Source organism: Myotis myotis, unplaced genomic scaffold (genome assembly GCF_014108235.1).
Source record: "Myotis myotis isolate mMyoMyo1 unplaced genomic scaffold, mMyoMyo1.p scaffold_m19_p_7, whole genome shotgun sequence".
Lineage (NCBI taxonomy): Eukaryota > Metazoa > Chordata > Mammalia > Chiroptera > Vespertilionidae > Myotis > Myotis myotis.
This window is the reverse complement of record NW_023416379.1, coordinates 92,600,628-92,623,901: the sequence shown is the minus strand read 5'-3', so window position 1 is coordinate 92,623,901 and position 23,274 is coordinate 92,600,628. Positions and strand designations below refer to the sequence as shown.

At 38.4% G+C, this 23,274-nt stretch overlaps 1 protein-coding gene and 1 pseudogene across 3 annotated transcripts in view; one reads left to right on the top strand and one right to left on the bottom strand.

The window, feature by feature from the left end:
- Nucleotides 1-23,274, bottom strand: part of FKBP5 (FKBP prolyl isomerase 5) — a 118,943-nt gene that overhangs the window by 78,313 nt on the left and 17,356 nt on the right. The window lies entirely within an intron of this gene.
- LOC118660427 lies at nucleotides 1,374-2,011 on the top strand (annotated as a pseudogene).

Here is a 23,274-nt window from a genome sequence, read left to right as displayed (position 1 = left end):
GTCTTTAAGAAAGTACCAAACTGTTTCCAAAGTGGTTGTACCATGTTGCATTCCCACCAGAAGTGTAGGAGTTTCCGTTGCTCCTCATCCTCACCAGCACTTGGTACTGTAAGCCTTTTGAACCGAAGACATTCTAACATATATGTAGTGGTATCATTGAGGTTTTAAACAGTATTTCTCTAATGACAAATGATGTTGGTCATCTTTTCATGTACTCATTTGCCATCCATATAGCTTCTTTGATGAAGGGTCTATTCAAATCTTTCGCCTATTTTTACTGGGCTGTTTTCTTTTTTCTTAAATATATTTTTATTGATTTCAGAATGGAAGGAAGAGGGAGATATAGAAACATCAATGATGAGAGAAAATCATTGATCGGCTGCCTCCTGCACACCCCACACAGAGGATCGAGCCCGCAGCTAAGGCATATGTCCTAACCAGGAATCAAACAATGACCTCCTGGTTCCTAGGTCGATGTTCAATCACTTAGCCACGCCAGCTGGGCACTAGGTGTTTTTTTTAATTACCGCGTTTTCAGAATTCCTTATACATTCTGAGTAGAAACATTTGAGATATTTTCTCCCAGTCTATGGCTTGTCCTTTTAGTCTCTTAAAGATGGCTTTTGAAGACATATTCCTAATATTGATATAGCTTAATTTACTTTTTTTCTTTTGCAAATCATGTTTTTAGCGTTATACTTTAAAAATTTTTACCAAACCCAAAGTCACAAATATTTTCTTATAGAAATTTTATAGATTTGAGTTTCAAGATCAATTTTGAATTAACGTTTACATATGATGCCAAGATACAGATTAAGGTATGAATTTATTGTTGCTGTTTTTTTGTATGAATATCAAATTGTTCTACCACTATTTGTTGAAAAGACCTTTTCCCACTTAATTGTCATGGCACCATACTCAAAATTAATTGACCATATTTACTTCTGGACTCTTCTGTTCCATGGATATATCCGTTTATCTTTATACCAATACCAATGTTTTGATTATTATAGATATAAGTTTTAGAAATCAGATATTGTTAAGTCCTCTCTGTTCTTAATCAAAACTGTTTTGGCTATTCCAGGTTCTTTGCATTTCCATAGAGAATTTAAAACCAGCTTGCCACTTCCTACAAATAGCCATCTGGGATTGTGATTTGGATTGTACTGAATCTGTATCTTTAGAGCAGCGGTCACCAACCTTTCGGACCTCATAGACCACGTGGCCCACAGACCACTGGAAGGTGACCACTGCTTTAGAGAAAATTGACAATAATGAGTCTTTCAATCCTTGAACACATATCTCTTCATTTAGGTTTTCCTTAATTTCTCTGAGTAATATTTTATAGCTTCCAGTGTATAGTTCTTACATGTTTTATGAAATGTATCCTTAGGTATTGAATATTTTTATTTTACTGTAGATGATATTCTTTTAAAATTTCAACTCTGGCTGTTCATTTGCTAGTATACAGAAAGGTAATTAAGTTCTTCCACCGTGGCAGCCATTGAGCAGCAGCCATGGCTCTGCACTACCCATGGCCATGGGCTTCAACAAGGGCCACAAAGTGACCAAGAACGTGAGCAAGCCGAGGCAGTCACTGCCATCGGTGCCTCACCAAGCACAGCAAGTTTTGCAGGACATGATCTGAGAGGTGTGTGGCTTTGCCTCCTATGAGCAGCACACCACAGAACTGCGCAAGGCCTCTTAAGGACAAAAGGGCCCTAAAATTCATCAAGCAAACAGTGGGGACACACATCTATGGCAAGGGAAAGAGAGAAGAGCTGAGCAATGTCCTTGCAATCATGAGGAAGACAGCAAGCAAGAAGGACTGAGCCCCATTCCCTGTGTAATAAAATCTGTCCACAGAAGAAAAAGGAAATATCACTGACTCTTCTATATAGATATTGTATCCCACAACTTTGCTAAGTGCACTTAATTGTTCTAGTAGCTTTTTAAAAGTAATTATAGTAATCACATCATCTGTAAATAAAGAGTTTTACTTCTTCCCAATCTGGATGCTTTTTATTTATTTTTCTTATCTGACTGCACTGGCTAGAAACTCCAGTACAATACTGAATAGACGTGGTGACAGGTGGACATCTTGCCTTGGTCCTGATCTTAGACAAAAGGATTCATTTTTCAACATTAAATATGATTTCAGATATTGGTTTTTCATATTCTTTATTGGGATGAGGAAGTCCCCTTCTACTTCTAATTTGTTTAAAGTTTTCATCAATAAAGAATGTTGGATTTTGTTAAATGCTTTTTCTGCACTTACTAAGTAGATTACATGCTTTTCCTTTTTCATTTTAACATGGTACATGATGTTGATTTTCAAACATTAAACCAACCTTGCATTCCTGTGACAAACCCCATGTGGTCATTGTATTTTATCCTTGTTATATGTTGCTGCAATTTGGTAAAAGTTTGTTTTAAAATTTGCAACTATGTTCATGAAGGATATTAGTCTGTAATTTTCTTTTTTTTGCAATGTATTTATCTGGTTTTAGTATCAGGATAACACTAGTGTTATAGAATGAGTTTAAGAAGTATCCTCCTCCTCCCCCCCATCAATTTTATGGAGTAATTTGTGTAAAATTGGTATTATGACTTCTTAAAATGTTTGGTAGAATCCATCAGGGAAATCATCTGAATCCAGTGTTTTCTTTGAGAGAATTCAATTTCTTTAACAGATATAGGATTATTTAGGTTATTTGTTTCTTCTTAAAGAGCTTTGTTATTTTATGTCTCTCAAGGAATTTGCCCATTTCATCTAAGTATAGAATGCATTGGAATAAAGTAATTCATATAATTCTGTTAGCCTTTTAATAACTATTGAATCTGCAGTTTAATCAACTGCATTCATTCCTGATATTGGTAATTTGTGTCTTCTCTTTTTCCTAATCCAGCAGGCTATTTAGGCTTATCAGTATTGGTCTTCTCAAAAAGCCAGCTTTTTATTTCATTGACTTTCTCTACTATTTCCTGTTTTCTGTTTCAATGGTTTTGGCTTTTTAACTCATTTTTTCTGCTTACTTTGGGCTAAACTGCTTTTTTTTTTTTCTAGTTTCTTAAAGGTAGAAGCTGATGACATTAATTTGCAACCTTATTTCTCTAATTTAGTACTATAAATTTTCCTCTGAGCACTTGCATTGCTATAACCCACAAATTTCATGTTGTTTTCATTTTCAATAAGTACAATAATGTATGTTCTAAATTAATCTTTGATTTTTTTTCTTTGACCCATGGGTTTCTTAAAAATGTATTAGTGTCTAAATATTTAGGGGTTTTCCAGATATGTTTCTGCAATTTTTAATTTAATTTTCTTTTGGTCAGATGACATACTTTTTATGATTTGAGTAATTTTAATTTTATTGACATTATTTTCTAGACCATAATGTGGTCCATATTAGTAAATGTTCTGTGTGCAAATGAACAGAATGTATATTCTGCTGTATTGGGTAGAATGTCATGTAAATGCCAATTAGGTCAATTAGTTGATAGTGTTGCTTAAATCTAAATTACTGATTTTTTTTTTTTTGTCTACTTGTTTAAATTATTGAGAGGTAAGGTATTGAAATCTCCAATTATAATTGTGGATCTATTTCTCCTTTCAGTTCTATCAGTTTCTGATTTATGTATTTTGAAGCTCTGTTATTAGGTACACAAATATTTAGAGCTTTCAATTCCACTTGATGAATTGACCGCTTTGTCATTATGAAATGACTCTTTATTCCTGGTAATAATCTTCGCTCTAAAACCTAGTTTGTCTGAAATTAATGTACTTATTCCAAGTTTCTTAATTAGTACTAGCATGGAATGTTCTTTTCCAAACTTTTACTTTTTGCCTATTTGTAACATCTTAAAAATAAATTTATTTATGTATGTGTTTATCTACAATTGTTTTTATTTCAGAGAGAGAAGAAGGGATAGGGAGAGAGAATAAGGAGGAAGGGGGGGGAGAGGAAAGAGAGAGAGAGAAACATTGATGGGCCGCCTCCCACAATCACCCTGACCAGGGATTCATTCCGTAACCTGGGTATGTGCCCAGACTGGAAATTGAACTGGTAGCCTTTCAGTGTACAGGATGACGCTCAACTCACTGAGCAACATTGGCCAGGGCAGCTTTATCTTAATATGTATAATAGGTTTCTTGTAGGCAGCATAGTTGAATCTTGCTTTTGAGTCTTGCTTTTTTACCCAATCTACTAAGCTCTGCCTTTTAACTGAGTTGCTTAGACTTTTTATAGTTAATGCAATTACTGATAGAGTATAAACCTAAAATCTTGCTATTCGTTTTCTATTTGTCACATCTGTTCTTTGTTTACTTTTCCACTTTTTTTTGGATCTCTGACCTTATAGTTTTTATAAAATTGGAAATTTGGGGCCATTGCATCTTCGAAAACTCCCCCTTTTCAAAACAATTATATGTATATTAAGCCACCTGAAATTTTCTAACAGCTCATTAATGCTCTATTGATTTAAAAAAATATGTTTTTATTGATTTCAGAGAGAGGAAGGGAGAGGGATAGAAACATCAATGATGAGAATCACTGACGTTATCCTCTACTGCAAATTGAGCCCGAAACCCAGGCATGTGCTCTGACTGGAAATTGAACCGTGACCTCTTGGTTCATGGGTTGATACTCAACCACTGAGCCACACCGGCCAGGCTCTATTCATTTTTTCCTAGTCTTTATTTCCTGTCTGAGTTTATCTTGCATAGGTTGTATTGCTATGACTTCAGGTTTACTGACCTTTTTTCCTGCACTAATTTGCTGTAAATCCCATGTAGTATATTTTTCATCTCACACATTGTAGTTTTCATCTCTAGATGTTCACTTTGGGTCTTTTAAATATATTTCGTATCTACTTAATACTGTCAATCTTTCCTCTACTTTCTTGAACATATGGAAAATAGTCAAGCCTGGCCAGGATGGCTCAGGGGTTGCTATTTGTTTCCTATCGACCTGTGAACCAGAAGGTCAAGGTTCAATTCCTGGTCAGGGCACATGCCTAGGATGTGGACTCGATTCCCAATGTGAGGCCTGCAGGAGGCAGCCGACCAATGATTCTCTCTCATCACTGATATTTCTACCTCTCTCTCTCCCTTCCTCTCTAAAATCAATAAAAATATATATTTTAAAAACAAAATAGTCAAAGCTGTTTTAATGTTTTTGTCCACTAATTCTATCATCTGTGTCATATCTGGGTCTTTTTCTTTCTATTTTTTTTATTTTTTTATTTTCCTCCTCATGGGTTGTATTTTTCCTGTGTATTCCAAGTCTTATCTTTTGACTAGGGGCCAAATGTGAATTTTACCTTGGTGAGTGCTAAATATTTTCACATAAATCTAAATATTGTTGTTCTAGGATGCAGTTAAGTTACTTGGAAACAATCTGATCCACTTTGAGGCCTGTTCTTAAGCTTTGTTAGAAGGAATCAGAGCAGTCTTTGATGGGCTTCATTTGCCCCTTTGCCGAGGCAATGCCCTTCTGAGGACTCTGCCCAATATCCTGTGACTTATGTTTTTTCTCTTTGTCTGGTGGGAACATAAACTCTTCTCAAACCTGAAAAAGAATCAGGGTTTGTTCCCTCTAGTTCTTTTGAGTGGTTCTTTCTCAGCTTTGGGTGGCTTCCACACAGCACATGCACTTATGAGTCCTTATCTGAAGACTTACAGGGACTTGCTGCAGACGTGTGGAGTTCTCTCCTTGTGCAGCTCTCTTCTCCAAACTGTAGCCACCTTGGCCTCCCTGGACTCCAGCTCTGTCTTCTCAACTCAAGGAGACTGATGGACTCTGCCTGGATTCCACCTCCTGACACTGCAGCCGGGAAACTCTGCAGGCAGTGAGTGTGGATAATTGCAGGGTTCATCATTGTCTTTCTGCTTTCTTGGGGATCACTGTCCTGTGTCGCCTGTTGTTCAGTATTTACAACTTCACTTTTTTTTTTCCCCTGGGGTTTTTGTTTGTTTGTTATATGATTACAGCCAAGAGTAAATACAATCTGTTATTCCATCTCGACTGGGAGCACAAGTCCATGAGTACATTTTATTTTAATATATTTTATTGATTTTTTACAGAGAGGAAGGGAGAGGGATAGAGAGTTAGAAACATCGATGAGAGAGAAACATCGGTCAGCTGCCTCCTGCACACTCCCTACTGGGGATGTGCCCGAAACCAAGGTACATGCCCTTGACCGGAATCGAACCTGGGACTCTTGAGTCTGCAGGCTGACGCTCTATCCACTGAGCCAAACTGGTTAGGGCATGGGTACATTTTAAAGCCAGAAAAAGGGAGACACTGTAAAAAGACACAACTATTATGGATGGAGTTCCAAGTGGGGAAAAGCGTCTGACAAAATAAACACTGTTTAGAAAAATTTTGACAGTCTGAAATATGAAGGGTAGAGTTTTCCCATGACATTACAAAAGTCAAAGCCTATAACTGATGACAATAAATCCCTCTCCCAAAATGGCAAGTACTTTATTTTAAAAACAACAATCAAATTATGGTTATATTCATATTTCTGGATTTATGGATAATGGCAGTATCTCCTCTTTCCTTTAATCTATATAAAAAGTATTATTTTAGCCCAGCTGGTGAGGCTCAGTGGTTGAGCGTTGACCTATGAACCAGGAGATCATGGTTCAATTCCTGGTCAGAGCACATGCCTAGGTTGTGGGCTCGATCCCCAGTGCGGGCCATGCAGGAGGCAGCTGATCAATGATTCTCACCATTGATGTTTCTATCCCTCTCTCCCTCTCCCTTCCTCTCTGAAATCAATAAAAAAATATTTTTAAAAAATGATTATTTTAAACCTTATAGTTAAAATTGGTATTTTACATTTCTAAAGGTTATTAATAAATATGCCGTAATATTTTTAAAATCTAAGTTAAAAGCTCTTTCCGCCCTTCTTTTGATTAATTCAACTGAACAATATATGCTGAAAATCATCTTAGTAGTTCTTGAACTACTTAAGTTGGCTTGTGGCAAACATGCCACAAAGTTGGCTTGTGGTTGACAACTAGTATTAATAGTCTTTAGCAGGTCTATAACATTTGCTTTTGTTTTGTAACAAATCTCAAATGAACACCTATAATATGCAAATTTTATAAAGTATTTAAATATACTGAAATTTTAACACTGCTTAAACTACAAAGACAACCCCAAACTATTTAGAACAAGGACACACTCTATAGTGGCACTTACAAAAACATATGAGCCCTGGCTGCTATGGTTTACTGGTTAGAGCATCAGCCCACGTACCAAAGTGTCTCAGGTTCGATTCCCAGTCAAGGTCACATACCTCAGTTGCAGGTTCACTCCCTGGCCCCCTGTTGGGGTACATGCAGGAAGTAACCAATCAATGTATCTCTCTCACATCGATGTCTGTCTCTCTCTCTCTCTCTCTTTCCCCCTCCCACTCCCCCTTCCACTCTCTAAAAAATCCATGAAAAAAATATCCTTGGGTGAGGATTAACATCATCAAAAAACATACGAATAGCAGTCTGTCACCAAGCCACATGGCTGGCTTCTCTGTGTGCCCATTTAAACATGTTAAGCGCCATGTCAGTCACCAGTGACTGACACTATACTTTCCGTCCATAAGACAAAACAGGCTGGGCGCTTGATGTGTTAAACTTTTAACTAGCCCTAGCACCACCTGCAGGTCTCTGACCTTAAAGAGCATATGCTTTATAAGAAAACAGCATATACAGATGCAAAAAAATTAACAGAACACAATGAGGTCAGAGAAGGCAGTAAAGAGCTCTGCTTGCATGACTTCCTTTGAAAATCACTTTCCACCAAAGTGGCTTATGTGGCCCAGACTGCACTGTCCGGCTCCTTGCTTTCAAGCTACTCAACCATTCACTCCATTGATAATTATACAAACTAGCCAAATTTTCATCTATGGACATTTCTGAGAAAAGTCCCAAGCTAGGGTGTGAGGGAGGGCTTTTAATGTATTGTGTGTGAGAAGGCAGGGAAGACACTGAAGGAAACTCATTGGAGAGAGAAAGAATTCAAAGAGCTGAGTGTTAAATCTGAGACTGGCTCATTCTAACCGTGACATTATACCCCAGCTCCTCACCTTCATACACTCTTCCTGGAAAGTTAGGTAACTCTGGTTTTTAGCTATAGATCTAAGGGCTGCCTCTTGAATTAAAAAATTATTCTATTAGCCAAAACTTAGTTAAATTTTTAAAATTTTAAGTGTAATATATTACAGGAATTTGGGGAGGTAAAGAAAAACATTCACCATAATCCAAATATTATAATTTAGGAGTACTTTTTAAAAATAGACTTTATTTTTTACAACTTTGGGTTCACAGCAAAATTGAATAAAATAACCAAAAGAGCCTTGAAAAGAACAAAGCTAGGAGGTCTCACACTTTGGGGTTCCAAAACTTGCTACAGAGCTACAGTAATCAAGTCAGTGTGGTACTGGGATAAGGGTAAATACATAGATCAATGTAACAGAAATGAAAGCTGAGAAATAAATTCTTAGATTTATGGTCAACTAATATTCAAAAAGGGTGCCAAGACCATTCAATGGGGAAAAAAAGAGTCTTTTCAATAAATGATGCTGGGACAAATGGATTTCCACATGCCAAAGCTTACAAAATTGGACAACTTTCCTCACACTATATGTAAAAAGTATTTCAAAATGGATCAAAGGCCTCAAAAACATCAAATTCCTACAAGAAAACACAAGGGTAAATTTCATTAACCTTTAATCAGGTTAATAGTTTCTTGTGTAAAACTGAAAGCACAAGCACAGAGAAAAAAAATAGATAAATTAGACATCATGAAAATTAAAAACTTTTGTGCTTCAAAGGACACCATCACGAAAGTGAAGAAACAACACACAAGATGGAAAAAAATTTTTACAAATCATGTATCTGATAACAGGATTATATCTAGAACATATTAAGAACTCCTACAACTCAATAAAAAGACACCCCAATTTAAAAATGAGCAAAAGTTTCAAGCAGACATTTCTCCAAAGAAGATATACAAATGGCCACACATGAAAAGATGCTCAACATCATCAGTCATTAGGGAAATGGAAATCAAAGCCACAGTGAGATACCACTCCATACCCAAAACATAACATAATAACGAGTCCTAACAAAGATGTGGACAAAGTGGCATTGCTATGAGGAATATAAAATGGTGCAGCTGCTTTGGAAAACATAGTCTGGCAGTTCTTAAACAGTTACTATATAATCAACAATTCCAAGAAAAACATATGTTCACACAAAAATTTGTACATGAGTATTCATAACAGCATTATTTATAACTAGAGGCCCAGTGCACAAATTCACGCACGGGTGGGGACCGGCCAGCCAGCCTGCCCTGATCGGGGCTGTATGATCGGGTAAGACCGGCCAGGGGGAAGGGCCGTGGGAGGTTGGCTGGCTGGCCCCACCACTGATGGGGGGAGGGGCAATCAGGGGCAGGGCTGACCAGGGGGAGGGGCTGCGGGAGGTTGGCCAGCCAGCCCCGCCTCCATCGAGCCGGTTGGCCGGCCAGCCGAAGCGCACATCAGAGTGACCGGTCAGTCCAGTTGCTTGGCATACACACACACACACACACACACACACACACAGCCAAGGGGTAAAAATAACTCACATGTCCACTAATGAATGGATAAACAAAATGTAATAAATCCAAACAATGGAATGTTATTCCGCAATGAAAAGCAATGAAGTAAATATTATGCTAAATGAAAGCCAGACAAAATGACATTTACTGTATGATTCCACTATATGAAATATCCAAAATAAGCAAATCCATAAAGACAGAAAGTAGAGTGGTGGTTGCCTAGGGTAATGGGGAAATAAGTAGTGAGTGCTAATGGGTATGAGAGTTCTATTTGTGTTGATAAAATGTTTTGAAGTGGGATATTGGTAACAGTTGTACAACTCTGTGACTATACTGGAAACCGTGGACTTATAAACTTTACAGAAGTGAATATTGTTATAAAAATTACTCTACTGAATAGATGGAGCATAAAATTCACGATATACTAGTATATCACTTTCAATTTATTTATTCTACATAACACTACTGTGAACATTTTGATCCATTATCATATAATTAAGAAGTATGGATTCTTCAAACAATCTGCTTCAGTGGGAATCTTGAATTGACAACATAGCAGGTGTGTAATCTTGCGTAAGTCACTTAATTTCCCCATCTATGACATGAGGTTAACAGTATTCACACCTCTTGGGAGTCTGAGGATTAAATTAAATAATGCATGTAAAGGGCTTTGCATGGTGCTGTCACATAGTAAACTGTCAACATTAGCAGCATTTATAATTGTCATTATTTTCTTAAGATGATTTTCAGTAGGTCCCTGTGTCAAACACCATGAATATTTATGTATCTGAATACATTTTGCCAAACTACATTTCAAAATGTAGTACCAGTAGTAAACATGAGAGAACCAGAGTAACCATGCCATCATCAACATTATGCTCTAGTAAATTTGTTAATTTAACAGATGTCCCACTTTGTCCACTTTTGCTGCTTTTGGCCCAGATTTCACATTCAGTAGATGTTCATGGTATGCAGGGTTCACAGAATAATTAGAAAACCATTGGTTTTCAAGCTGCTGGAGGCTACAATGAAAACTGAAATGAGTAAGACTAAGGATTTTGCATGAGATAGGCAAAGAAAATTTTAATTCAAGATCACTATGATTAAGTGTAAGAGAGCTACAGAGTATAGGGGTAGGGAAAAGATGGCAGTGTCTGAGTTAGTTCTTGAAGGAGGGGCATAATTTCAACTGGCCAGGATGTGGCAAGAGTAAAATCAAAGCTAGTGAAAGAACGCAACATGTTCCAAGACTCCATGGCTTGAGTACAAAGTGGCCAGGGGAGGGAATGGCTAGAGAACAAGGCCCAGGGCGCTCGAAGAGCACAACGAGGACCCTCTACAGCAGAGCCAATGACCATGTGAGCTTAGGGGGAGCGTTTCCTCACAGGGAAACAGTATGCAGAAAGACACCAAAACACGAATCATCATGACCTATCCAGGGAACTGCACGTAATCCAATTTGGCTAAAGTGAAGGGTCCATGCGGGAAGGAGGCCGATGATGCTAAATAAATAGGCTGAGGCCTGACTATGAAGACTTTGCGTGCCAAAATAAACCATTTAAACTTTATTCTAAAGGAAACAGAGAACTGAAGCATTTTTAAGAAAAGAAGTGACAACCAGACTGCCTTAAAAAAATTTGCTCTGGCTGCACTCCAACAACTTCCCATCTTCCACAGAATAAGATCCAAAGTCCTCCTTATGTCTAAAACCCTACACGCTGGTCAGTGGCCATCTCTAAAATCATTTCCTACTGCTCCTCTCACTCACGCTGCTTTTGCTGCCCTGGCCTTCTTGCTGCACCCTGCAATATGCCCCTCCTCGGGGCTTTTGCACTTGCCATTCCTTCTGCCTGGAACTCTTCCCTCAGATAGCCCCCAGTTTGCTCCCTCGACCTCCTTCAGGTCTCTGTTCAAATACTTCCTCCTCAGAGAGTCCTCCCCATTACACGATATAAAAAGAGCAAATGAGAGCCATCAGCCCTACCATTTTTTCCCTTCACTTACGAGCTGGCACATATATTTGTCCACTGCCGGCACCTCCTTACCATAATGTAAGTTTCATGATAGATTCTCTCAATAATCATGATGTAGGAACTATTATTGCTATTTTCAGATGGCAAAATTAAGGAGCATAACATTCCAGTGAGCAGTGGAACCAGGCAGACTGTCTCCTAAGTCTGCACTCTAACCACTTCACATGCTGACTCTCTGGTAGTGTTGCAGGTTCCTGACTTTGATTCTAGAAGATCAATCCTGTGAATACAGGCCATTATAAAAAACACTAAAATAGTAAAAACTCTAAATTCACACTATGTCCTTCTAAGAAGATATGGATTCTTATCATTTGTTATTAGCCTGGTTTCAAAAGCCAGGACACATTTTTTAAATGATTAATTAAAATACACAAGGTATCTGAACTTTTATCTATCAAACAATGAGCTGTAACTTTTCTTTTTTTAATTGTTATTTACTGATTTGAGGAAGGAAGTGAGAAAGAGAGAGAAACATCAATTTCTTGTTCTTATTTATGCACTCATTGGTTGATTCTTGTATGTGCCCTGACCAGTGATCAAACCTGCAACCTTGGTATATTGGGACGATGCTCTAATCAACGGAGCTACCTGGCCAGGGCCAACATTTTCTTGTTTAAGAGCCACAGAACTAAAACAAGCTGAAAAATTTTATGAAATCAGAAGGAACATAGCATATGACACCAAAACCATTCTTCCAAGATGCTTTTTCAAGTAAATATTCAACTTCAGGAATAAAATTAACTCCATTTTAAAAATAACCCATCAAAATTTTCTGAGTATCACTACCAAAGGAAGAACATGATGTTTTCCAGTAGATACCATATCATATGTAGAGTAAAAGAATGAAAGTGAGGTCTCAGTAACAGTCTCTCCTGATTCTTTTCCTAATCCTCAGATTATTAATTTCTTTTTTCACTGGTTATTCTTTCATTTCATCTCTCATTACTGAGAACCCCTTTACAAAATGCAGTTCTCAATGAACAAACAATTCCCTGTCAACCACTTCATGCCAGAATTCATTCACTTAATTTCAACTACTACGTATCTCTGTTAGGATAACTTCCAATTTATTTATACTTTCTCTCTCTTTCCTTCTCCAATTTTTTTCCTAATCCTCACTGGAGGATATTTTTCCACTGCTTTTTTAGACAGAGTTGGAAGAGGGAGGAAGGGAAGGAGAGGGGGGGATGTGGGGGGGGAGAGAGGAGGGGAGGGGGGGGAGAGAGAGAGAGAGAGAGAGAGAAAGAGAGAGAGAGAGAAGGAAACACTGATGTGAGACACACTGACTGGTTGCCTCAAGCACACGCCCAGACCAGGGGAGGCAAGAAGTGAACCCACAACCCTATGGTGCTGGGGTCAACACTCTAATCACTGAGCAACACCAGTCAGGCAACATCCCTAGATTTTTAAAAGAAAATCAGTTTTTTCAAAATTGGCCCCTTCTGTATCTACTTCTTATCTGTATTATCTGGCTATTCTCCTAAGTTTACAACTTTAAGCAACAGGACCTGCCAACTGTTCATTGTGTTTCTATTATCTTACTTTCCAATTCCACAGCTCTAACCATATTCTGAGTTTTCTTCATCTCCTTCCTGAACTCGCCCAGTCCTCCACTGACATGCCTACTTCCAGCCTATTCCCTCACTTCCATTCATTCCATACATACTGCCAGTAGACCTCTCTCATGCAGTACACTCCCCACCTGAAGGACTTTAAATGGAAACCATTTAAACAAATCCGGACTTCACAAAGCAGCACTCAGGGTCTTCTACGAACCCTTCAGACTGTCACTAATTATGTTAAACATTCTAGGAAACAAAACCCTAGAAAACCAGTATCTTGATCTTCCGTATCTGAATCAGTGCAACACATACCACAGGTCTGTAGGGAATATAGTCCACCATCTCCCACTTGATTTCAACTAATTACATCAGACAATGGGAATATATATGACTGAACCTGCTGTCTTCTGAACATCTCAATTACCATGAGAGAGATCCATTTTCAAAAGCTGAACCCTTCCAAAATGAAAGCGTGTACAGTTACCAGAAAATAACACCCCATATCCTTAGTGAACATTAGGGAGTACAAAGTGGTAAAATATTTTTAAGGTGAATTTGCCAATATCTATCAGAAGTTTAAGTACAAACTTCCTTTAGCTGGCAATACCACTTCCAGGAAATTACCTGTAGATATTCTCATAGAAGTGTGAGAATAAACAAGTAATATTTTCTGTCAAGGAAGGGAGTTTAGGCAGCTGCCATTTTGGCTCCATGACTCGCAGCTCCCTTAGGGCTGACATTCTGAAATGGCAAAGGTTAACTCCTCCCTTTAAATTAGCCAATTGCACAGGATTGTGTGAGCCTAAGCTCTTCCAATCAAGAATAAGGGACAGATCATGTGCGTCAAGAATAAAAACCCAGCAGACTGTTGCTCAGTGTGCGTGTGCTCCCGAGACCATGTGCAGGCACACCATTCTGCAGAAGTAAAGATATCTGCCTTGGGCAAAGGACCTAAATAGACACTTTTCAAAAGAGGACATACAGATGGCCAAGAGACATATGAAAATATTCTCGAAATTACTAATCATCTGAGAGATGCAAATCAAAAGGACAATCAGGTACCATCTCACACCTGTCAGAATGGCTGTCATCAACAAATGACAAGTGCTGGCAAGAATGTGGAGAAAACAGACCCCTTGTCACTGCTGGTGGGAATGCAGACTGGTGCAGCCACTGTGGAAGACAGTATGAAGCTTCCTCAAAAAACTGAAAAGGGAACTCCCATTTGACCCAGTAATCCCACTTCTAGGAATATATCCCAAGAAATCAGAAACACCAATCAGAAAGGATATATGGGGAAACAAAGATGGCGACATAGGTAAACACTGGAGATTGCTGCCTCGCACAACCACTTCAAAAATACAACTAAAAGACAGAATGAACATCACCCAGAACGACAGGAAGGCTGGCTGAGTGGTAATTCTACAATTAGAAGGCAAGAGAAAAGCATACCGAGACTCAGAGGAGGCGCAGTGGAAGTAAAATACTAAGGTGCAGAGGTGCATGCGGAGTGGGCTGGGGGCTGAGGGCGCGGTTGTCTTTCTCAATCGGGAGGGAGTCTCAGGCTCTGGGCTCCAGTTCCGGGCAAGTATCTGGGGACCCAGACTCAAGTGGGAGAAGCAGGACTGTCTGACATCGGTCGGAACTCGAGGGCAGCTTTCTCTCCGAGGCACTTGCAGCGGTTGCTGGGACACTGAGCTCCACCCGCCTGTTGATCCCCTGGGACCCGCCCCGCCCAAGCCTTGCACAGAGGCATTTGCTGGATAGCCTCAGGCAAAGGCTAGATTAGCACCTCCTTAGAGGACAGAAGTTCTCCCACTGCAGACACAGCTGATTCTCACAGCCAGTTGGACTGGAGGTCAAATCCCCCCCAGTGTTAACTACAACAATCAAGGCTTAACTACAACAAGACTGCGCACAAAGACCACTAGGGGGTGCACCAAGAAAGCATAAAAAATGCGGAGACAAAGAAACAGGACACAAATGACAGAAATGGAGGAAAGCAAAATGCTGGATATAGAGTTCAAAACCACACTTTTAGGGTCTCTCAAGAACTGTCTAGAAGCCACCGATAAATTTAGTAAGGCCCTCGAAAAGACTGGTGAGACCGCCGATAAATATAGTGAGATCCTCAAGAAATCTGATGAGACCCTCGATGTTGTGATAAAGGACCAACTAGAAATTAAGCATACACTGACTGAAATAAAGAATATTATACAGACTCCCAACAGCAGACCAGAGGAGAGCAAGAAACAAGTCAAAGATTTGAAATGTGAAGAAGCAAAAACACCCAACTGGAAAAGCAAAATGAAAAAAGAATCCGAAAATACGAAGATAGTGTAAGGAGCCTCTGGGACAGCTTCAAGCGTATCAACATCCGAATTATAGGGGTGCCAGAAGAAGAGAGAGAGCAAGATATTGAAAACCTATTTGAAGAAATAATGACAGAAAACTTCCCCTACCTGGTGAAAGAAATAGACTTACCAGTCCAGGAAGTGCAGAGAACCCCAAACAAAAGGAATCCAAAGAGGACCACACCAAGACACATCATAATTAAAATACCAAGAGCAGCCGAAACCGGTTGGGCTCAGTGGATGGAGCGTCGGCCTGCGGACTGAAAGGTCCCAGGTTCGATTCTGGTTGAGGGCGTGTGCCTGGGTTGCGGGCATATCCCCAGTGGAGATGTGCAGGAGGCAGCTGATCGATGTTTCTCTCTCATCGATGTTTCTAACTCTCTATCTCTCTCCCTTCCTCTCTGTAAAAAATCAATAAAATATATTTAAAAAAAAACATACCAAGATCAAAAGACAAAGAGAGAATCTTAAAAGCAGCAAGAGAAAGAAAGGCAGTTATCTACAAGGGAGTACCCATATGACTGTCAGCTGATTTGTCAGCAGAAACTTTGCAGGCCAGAAGGGAGTGGCAAGAAATATTCAAAGTGATGAATACCAAGAACCTACAACCAAGATTACTTTATCCAGCAAAGCTATCATTCAGAATTGAAGGTCAGATAAAGAGCTTCACAGATAAGGAAAAGCTAAAGGAGTTCATCACCACCAAACCAGTATTATATGAAATGCTGAAAGGTATCCTTTAAGAAGAGAAAGAAGAAGAAAAAGGTAAAGATACAAATTATGAACAAATATGCATCTATCAACAAGTGAATCTAAGAATCAAATGAATAAATAACCTGATGAACAGAATGAACTGGTGATTATAATAGAATCAGGGACATAGAAAGGGAATGGACTATTCTTGTGGGGGAAAGGGATGTGGGGGATGCAGGAAGAGACTGGACAAAAATCGTGCACCTATGGATGAGGGCAGTAGGTGGGGAGTGAGGGCGGAGGATGGGGATTGGAACTGGGAGGAGGGGAGTTATGGGGAGAAAAAAGAGGAACAAATGTAATAATCTGAACAATAAAGAATTAATTTAAAAAAATTAAAATTAAAATTAAAATTAAAAAAAAGAAAGGATATATGCACCCCTATGTTCATAGCAGCACAATTTACAATAGCTACGATTTGGAAACAGCCTAAGTGCCCATCAGCAGATGAGTGGATTAAAAAACTGTGTTGCATCTACACAATGGAATACTACACTGCTGTAAAAAGGAAGGAACTTTTACCATTCACAACAGCATGGATGCACCTGGAGAGCATTATGCTGAGCGAAATAATCCAGTTGGAGAAAGATAAGTATCACATGATCTCACTCATTTGTGGAATAGAATGAACAACATAAACTAAACAAAAATAGAGCCAGAGTTATAGAAGCATCAAACAGATCATCCAACCTAAGAGGGAAGGCAGGGGGAGGAGGAGGGGGTAAGAGATCAACCAAAGGACTTGTATGCATGCATATGAGCATAACCAATGGACACAAACAGTAGAGGGATGAGGGCATGAGCTGGGGGTTGGGAGTGACCCGGGAGAGGTCAAAGGAGACTTATATAATACTTTAAACAATAAAGAATTTTTTTAAAAAGATTTTTACCTTGCTTCTGGCTCCTGAGTATGCTTTGTGTTTTACCAGGACCCCTGATTTTGGGGACTTGCCTTATTTCTAACAGAAACAATCAAAATTATATGCAGAAGAATATTAAACAAAACATTATTGTAAGAGTTTTTAAAAATGGGGCAGAATTGAAATTTCTTTACAGGAGTATTATTATATATCCCCATAAGAGAATATTATGCAAAAATTAAAAATAAAGCAGCAGCTGTATATGAATTGAGATGAGATGGAAAGATGTTTAAGAATGGCATAAAGGGGGAGCAGCTTATAGAACAGAATGTACGTTATTCTATCTGTGCCAAGAAAATTCATTTAGCCCTAACCGGTTTGGCTCAGTGGATACAGCGTTGGCCAGAGGACTGAAGGTGTCCCAGGTTTGATTCCGGTTAAGGGCACATGCCCAGGTTGCAGGCTCAATCCTCAGTAGGGGATATGCAGGAGGCAGCTTGCTCAATGATTCTCTCTTATCATTGATGTTTCTATCTCTCTCTCCCTCTTCCTTCCTCTCTGAAATCAATAAAAATATGTATTTTTTAAAAAAGCACAGCCTTAAAAATAAGGAAAATGCATTTACACTTGTAAATGCAAGAAAAAGTCTAGAAAAAAATATACCAAACCATTAATCATAGCTAATCTAGAAAACGGGATTCAGGGGAAGAAACAAGGGATTTTCATTTTACGTATATGTGTGTGTATATATCTTCAAAAACAAAAATAAGACAGTTTATTAAATTTTAATTTTAAAAAAAGGCTGAGCATAGCAAAGGCTCTTAACTTTGTTTATTTTTAAAATAATTCTTTATTGTTGAAAGTATTACATATGTCCCCTTCCTCCCACCCCATTAACCCCCTCCAGCCCGCCCCCGGCCCTCACTGCCCCATTGTCTGCGTCCATGGGTTATGCATATATACATACAAGGTCTTTGGTTAATTACCTCCCACCCATTCACCCTCCCCTGCCTTTCTTCTGAGATTCGGCACTGTTCCATGCTTCCATGTCTCTGGATCCACTGTGTTCATCCATTTATTTTGTTACTTGGATTCCACATATGAGTGAGATCATGTGATACTTGTCTTTCTCTGACTTATTTCACTTAGCATGATACTCTCCAGGTCCCTCCATGCTGTCTCAAAGGGTAAGAGATTCTTCTTTTTTACTGCTGCATAGTATTCCACAGTATAAATGTACCACAGCTTTTTTATCCACTCATCTACTGATGGGCACTTGGGCTGTTTCCACATTTTAGCTATTGTAAACTGTGCTATGAACATAGGGGTGCATACATTCTTTCTGATTGGTATTTAGGGTTTCTTAGGATAACTATATATATAAAAGGCTAATATGCTAAGTGTCCCTCCCACCATCCAACTAGTCGCTATGATGTGCACTGACCACCAGGGGGCAGATGCTCAACACAGGAGTTGTCAAGCTACAGTGACTTGGCAATGGTGGTTCTCTGGTGACACACCCTGAAACCAGAGAGGAGGGAGCCCGATTCCTCGTGGAGCCCCACGATTCCACCTTCAGCCATGAGTTATGTTGTTGCTGGGGCACTGTTGGCCCCGAATCTGGTTTACAGCACACTTGTGTTTGTGTTCCACACCCTGTATGACAGCAACTTTACAGAGTGCCCTCTCGCACTCCAGGACCCCTCAGGAGATATTGGAGAGCCAGTTTCAACCCGATCCCCGCAGGCCAGGTCAAAGGACCCAACCTGCCAGAGGGACCCCACTCACTCCACAGATGCCCTTTGAGCCTGAGGTGAGGCCGGCCAGGGAGGGACCGCAGGCATATCTGGCCGGTCTCACCCAGTCCCATCCCACCCCGCTGGCCTCCTTCTAATTAATTTCCTTTCAATGTGCATGAATCCATGCACTGGGTCACTAGTATTCCCATAAGTGGGATCACTGGGTCAAATGGCAGTTCCATATTTAATTTGTTGAGAAAACTCCATACTTTTTTCCATAATGGCTGCACCAGTCTGCATTCCCATCAGCAGTGTACTAGGGTTCCCTATTCTCTACATCCTTGCCAGCACTTGTCATTTGTTGATGGTAGCCATTCTGACAGATGTGAGGTTGTAACTCATTGTCATTTTAATTTGCATTTCTCTGATGATCAGTGACTTTGAGCATTTTTTCATGTCTCTTGGCCATCTGTATGTCCACTTTGGAGAAGCGTCTATTTAGGTCCTTTGCCCATTTTTTAACTGGATTGTTTGTCTTCCTTCTGTAAAGTTGTATGAGTTCTTTATATATTTTGGATATTAACCCTTTATCAGATGTATCATTGCCAAATACGTTCTCCCATACAGTGGGCTTTCTTGCTGTTTTGTTGATGGTTTCTTTTCTTGTGCAGAAGCTTTTTAGTTTGATGTCCCATTTGTTTATTTTCTTAGTTTCCTTTGCCCTAGATGTATCCGTAAACATATTGCTATGAGAGTTGTCTGAGATTTTGCTGCCTATTGTTTCTTCTAGGATTTTTATGGTTTCATGACTTACATTTAAGTCTTTTATCCAATTTGAGTCTATTCTTGTGTATGGTGTAAATTGGTGGTCTAGTTTCATTTTTTTGCATGTATTTGTCCAATTTTCCCAACACCATTTATTGAAGAGATTCTCTTGACTCCACTGTATGCTCTTGCCTCCTCTGTCAAATATTAATTAAGCATAATGGCTTGGGCGATTTCTGGGGTCTCTGTTCTGTTCCATTGATCTATATGCCTGTTCTAGTGCCAGTACCAGGCTGTTTTGATTACAGTGGCTTTATAGTATAACTTGAAATCTGGTATTGTGATTCCTCCAACTTTGTTCTTCTTAGGCTCTTAACTTTAGATAAGTATAATTTATCTTGATTGTCCACAGTACAGGAAATATGAGCTATCAAAGTGGTTAATGAGAACCTCCTCCATTCACTCAACAACTATTTATGGAACACTTTATACTATATGTCAGGCATTGTGCCTAATGATAGTGACATAATGGTAAACAAGAAGGACCTTGTCCCTCCTGCCAAAGAGCTTACACCAGGCTTTGGTCTTCAGTTTTCCTGTTTCTCCTGTAAAACTCACTCTGACTCCCCAGGGTGGTGCTCTCATTATGCCTATTATAACTATGGTTTCCTAGAAAATAGATACAATTAACAGGATAATTATATCAAACAAAGGCTTTAAGATTATTAACTCGTATTTCCTCCATAATTAAGAAATAATTAGAAGCAAAATTTGTAGAAAGAACAGTTCAACAAGCACCCCTTCAAATAACTAAGTAAGCTAGATATTAAATGCAGTTTAAGGGAATTAACTAAGAACATTAAAAAACAAACCAAAAAAAAAAAGGTTACAGGAAAGTTTTATTTTCTTCACTGATTATATATTTACTAAATTTTCGTAAAATAAACATGTACTACATAGTAAGAACAAAGTAAAAACTGTCCTTCAAAGAACTAGCTACTGCAATAACAGATCAACTACTGGGTAAAGTTAGGCTCCTTTCCCCACTATACCAGGCCAATTATGGTCTGGCCTTGAGACTCCTTGACTTATCAGCTCAAAGTCCATTCCCCCTTCTGCTGGAAACATTTTGGGACTCTCCATTGGGGAACCACGATCCTCACCTCTTGGAGGGACCCCAAACCCCAATCTCTGCCAGTCAGCATTTCCCACCCCCTTAGCCACCACAATAGTTTAAATGTGAACACATGACCCTAACAGATCCAAATTCAAATCAATCTGAAGAGGCTAACTTTAATGAGGCTCTATAAAACAATTATAATTACTGATGTAAAAATGCTGCTCAAATTCCTAAAAAGAACCTTGTAATAAATAGAATGTTCATTTAGTACAACAGTGAAAAAGTCCAAAGCAAACTCTTTTATTGAGATATAGATCAACAGGCCCTAACCATTTTGGCTCAGTGGATAGAGCGTCGGCCTGCGGACTGAAGGTCCCAGTTTCGATTCCGGTCAAGGGCATGTACCTTGGTTGCGGGCACATCCCCAGTAGGGGGTGTGCAGTAGGTAGCTGATTGATGTTTCTCTCTCATCGATGTTCCTATCTCTCTATCCCTCTCCCTTACTCTCTGTAAAAAAATCAACAAAATATAAAAAAAAGAGATATAGATCAATAGAACAGCAACAAAAATACACTATCAAAAACTCCCATTTTAAAGAAGCTATTAATATATGCATAACCCATGGACACAGCCAATAAGGTGCTGAAGTCTTGGGGCGGGGTGGTGGTGGTGGTGGTGGAAGTGGGCTGGAGGGGGTTAATGGGGGAAAAAAGCAAGCATATGTAATACTTTCAACAATAAAGAATTATTAAAAATAAATAAATAAAAATAAAGAAGCTATTAAAACTTCATGCTTGTCTTAAAGAGTAAGAATGTTTAATCCAATTAAAGCACATCCTGCTTTTTTAAAAAAGCAAAGTATAGGAACAGTAAGAAAAATACAGGTTACCTGGCATATACATTCATCACAACTCCTCTGACAGAAAAAATTTTAGTTAACGTAAAAAATAAAGATGCCTATGAGCAGTATTTTCTGAGGCACCTAAAATGTCATAATATCAATGTTTTACCTCAATAAAAAATTAATAAAAATAATAAAAGAAAATGCCACAATACCTAAAAAACCAAACCAAACAAAAATGCTTGAGATACATTTAACTTTTTAAATAGTTTTGATCAATTAGTGATTTCTTTTCGATGCTAAGAAAACTATAGATATATTAATAAATTATAAGGAAACAAAGTTCAATTCAGTATGAGAAAATGAAATTTAACCATGAGACTTGTAAGAGTAAAATGGGCCATCTTGTAAAGAGAGGGACCTCCCCTTCTCTGGAACTAAACTAAAATCAAAACTGTAATTCTCTGGAAATAAGACATCCTTGAAGAATTCAACTGATGTGCCAGCTGTTTCATTTCTTGAAAGCATATAGCTGAACACGTATAATTGTTGCAATTTTTTCTAGCATTGCACAATTTTCCTGCCTACAATGCACATACTGTATCTATTATCATATTTAAGCATCTAACAACATTGTTATAAGAATCTATAATATTTATCCCTAACTAAACACATATATAAATTTTAGTCTTCAAATGGCCATGGATTTCAGTAAATATCATATATATTTTTTCCACCAAGTCTAAACACATTTCCTGAACTTTCAGCTTTCAGTTTCCTGTTCGTCAATGGCTACCACTCTAGAGTTAATACATAAACACACCCCAGACATGCTATTTCCACTTCTGACAAAAGGGGACATAAACTTAATATGACCAAATACAACTATAGCCCTTATAATTGGTACATGACAACTAACACAATAACAGCAGAAACTTAAAATTTTATAAAAGTGGAAAATATAAATTATATTCCTTATATAAGTATTCCCATAACATACTCCTTTTATACCCTAGCATTCAGAAATAGTTTCTCTCTCCTGAGAAACTGATATGCTCTCTTTAATCAGACAATAGCTATGAAACCCATCCTGTTTCCTTTTTTCTCTTGCTTGCCAGGAAGCTCAGAGCTAAATTTAATGTTCAAGTACAGAAACTATCTTGCCTCAAATTACTGATGTAAAGATTTCTTTGTACTCCTCCTTAAAACTGCTCATTATTTCTCAAGTGATTTATGCTTGTTTTCAAAGGTCCAAGGCTTTTTTAATTACAAACTATCAAACCCTTGCAATGAATAAAATACAAATTAGAAAGATTTAACAATTTAAAAAATTTTATCATCGTATCGCTGCATAATCTGTTATGTCAATCTGTTAAACAAAATCTATTAACCTATATTTATATAATATGTAGATTCTAAAATGCATCTTAATTCTCTTCTTTTAAAGTTTATTATTTAACATGGTTCATGATTTACTTTTAGAAAGGCCATTGGCAAGTTTCTAAAACAAAAGAATGATAAAATGACACAGGATAAAGACCACGTACTAAATTTGGGACATTAGATTAGGAGGATTTATAATTTTTAAATGCTTTTAATTTACTAACAAAATTGGTCTGGCAAAAAGTTAGGT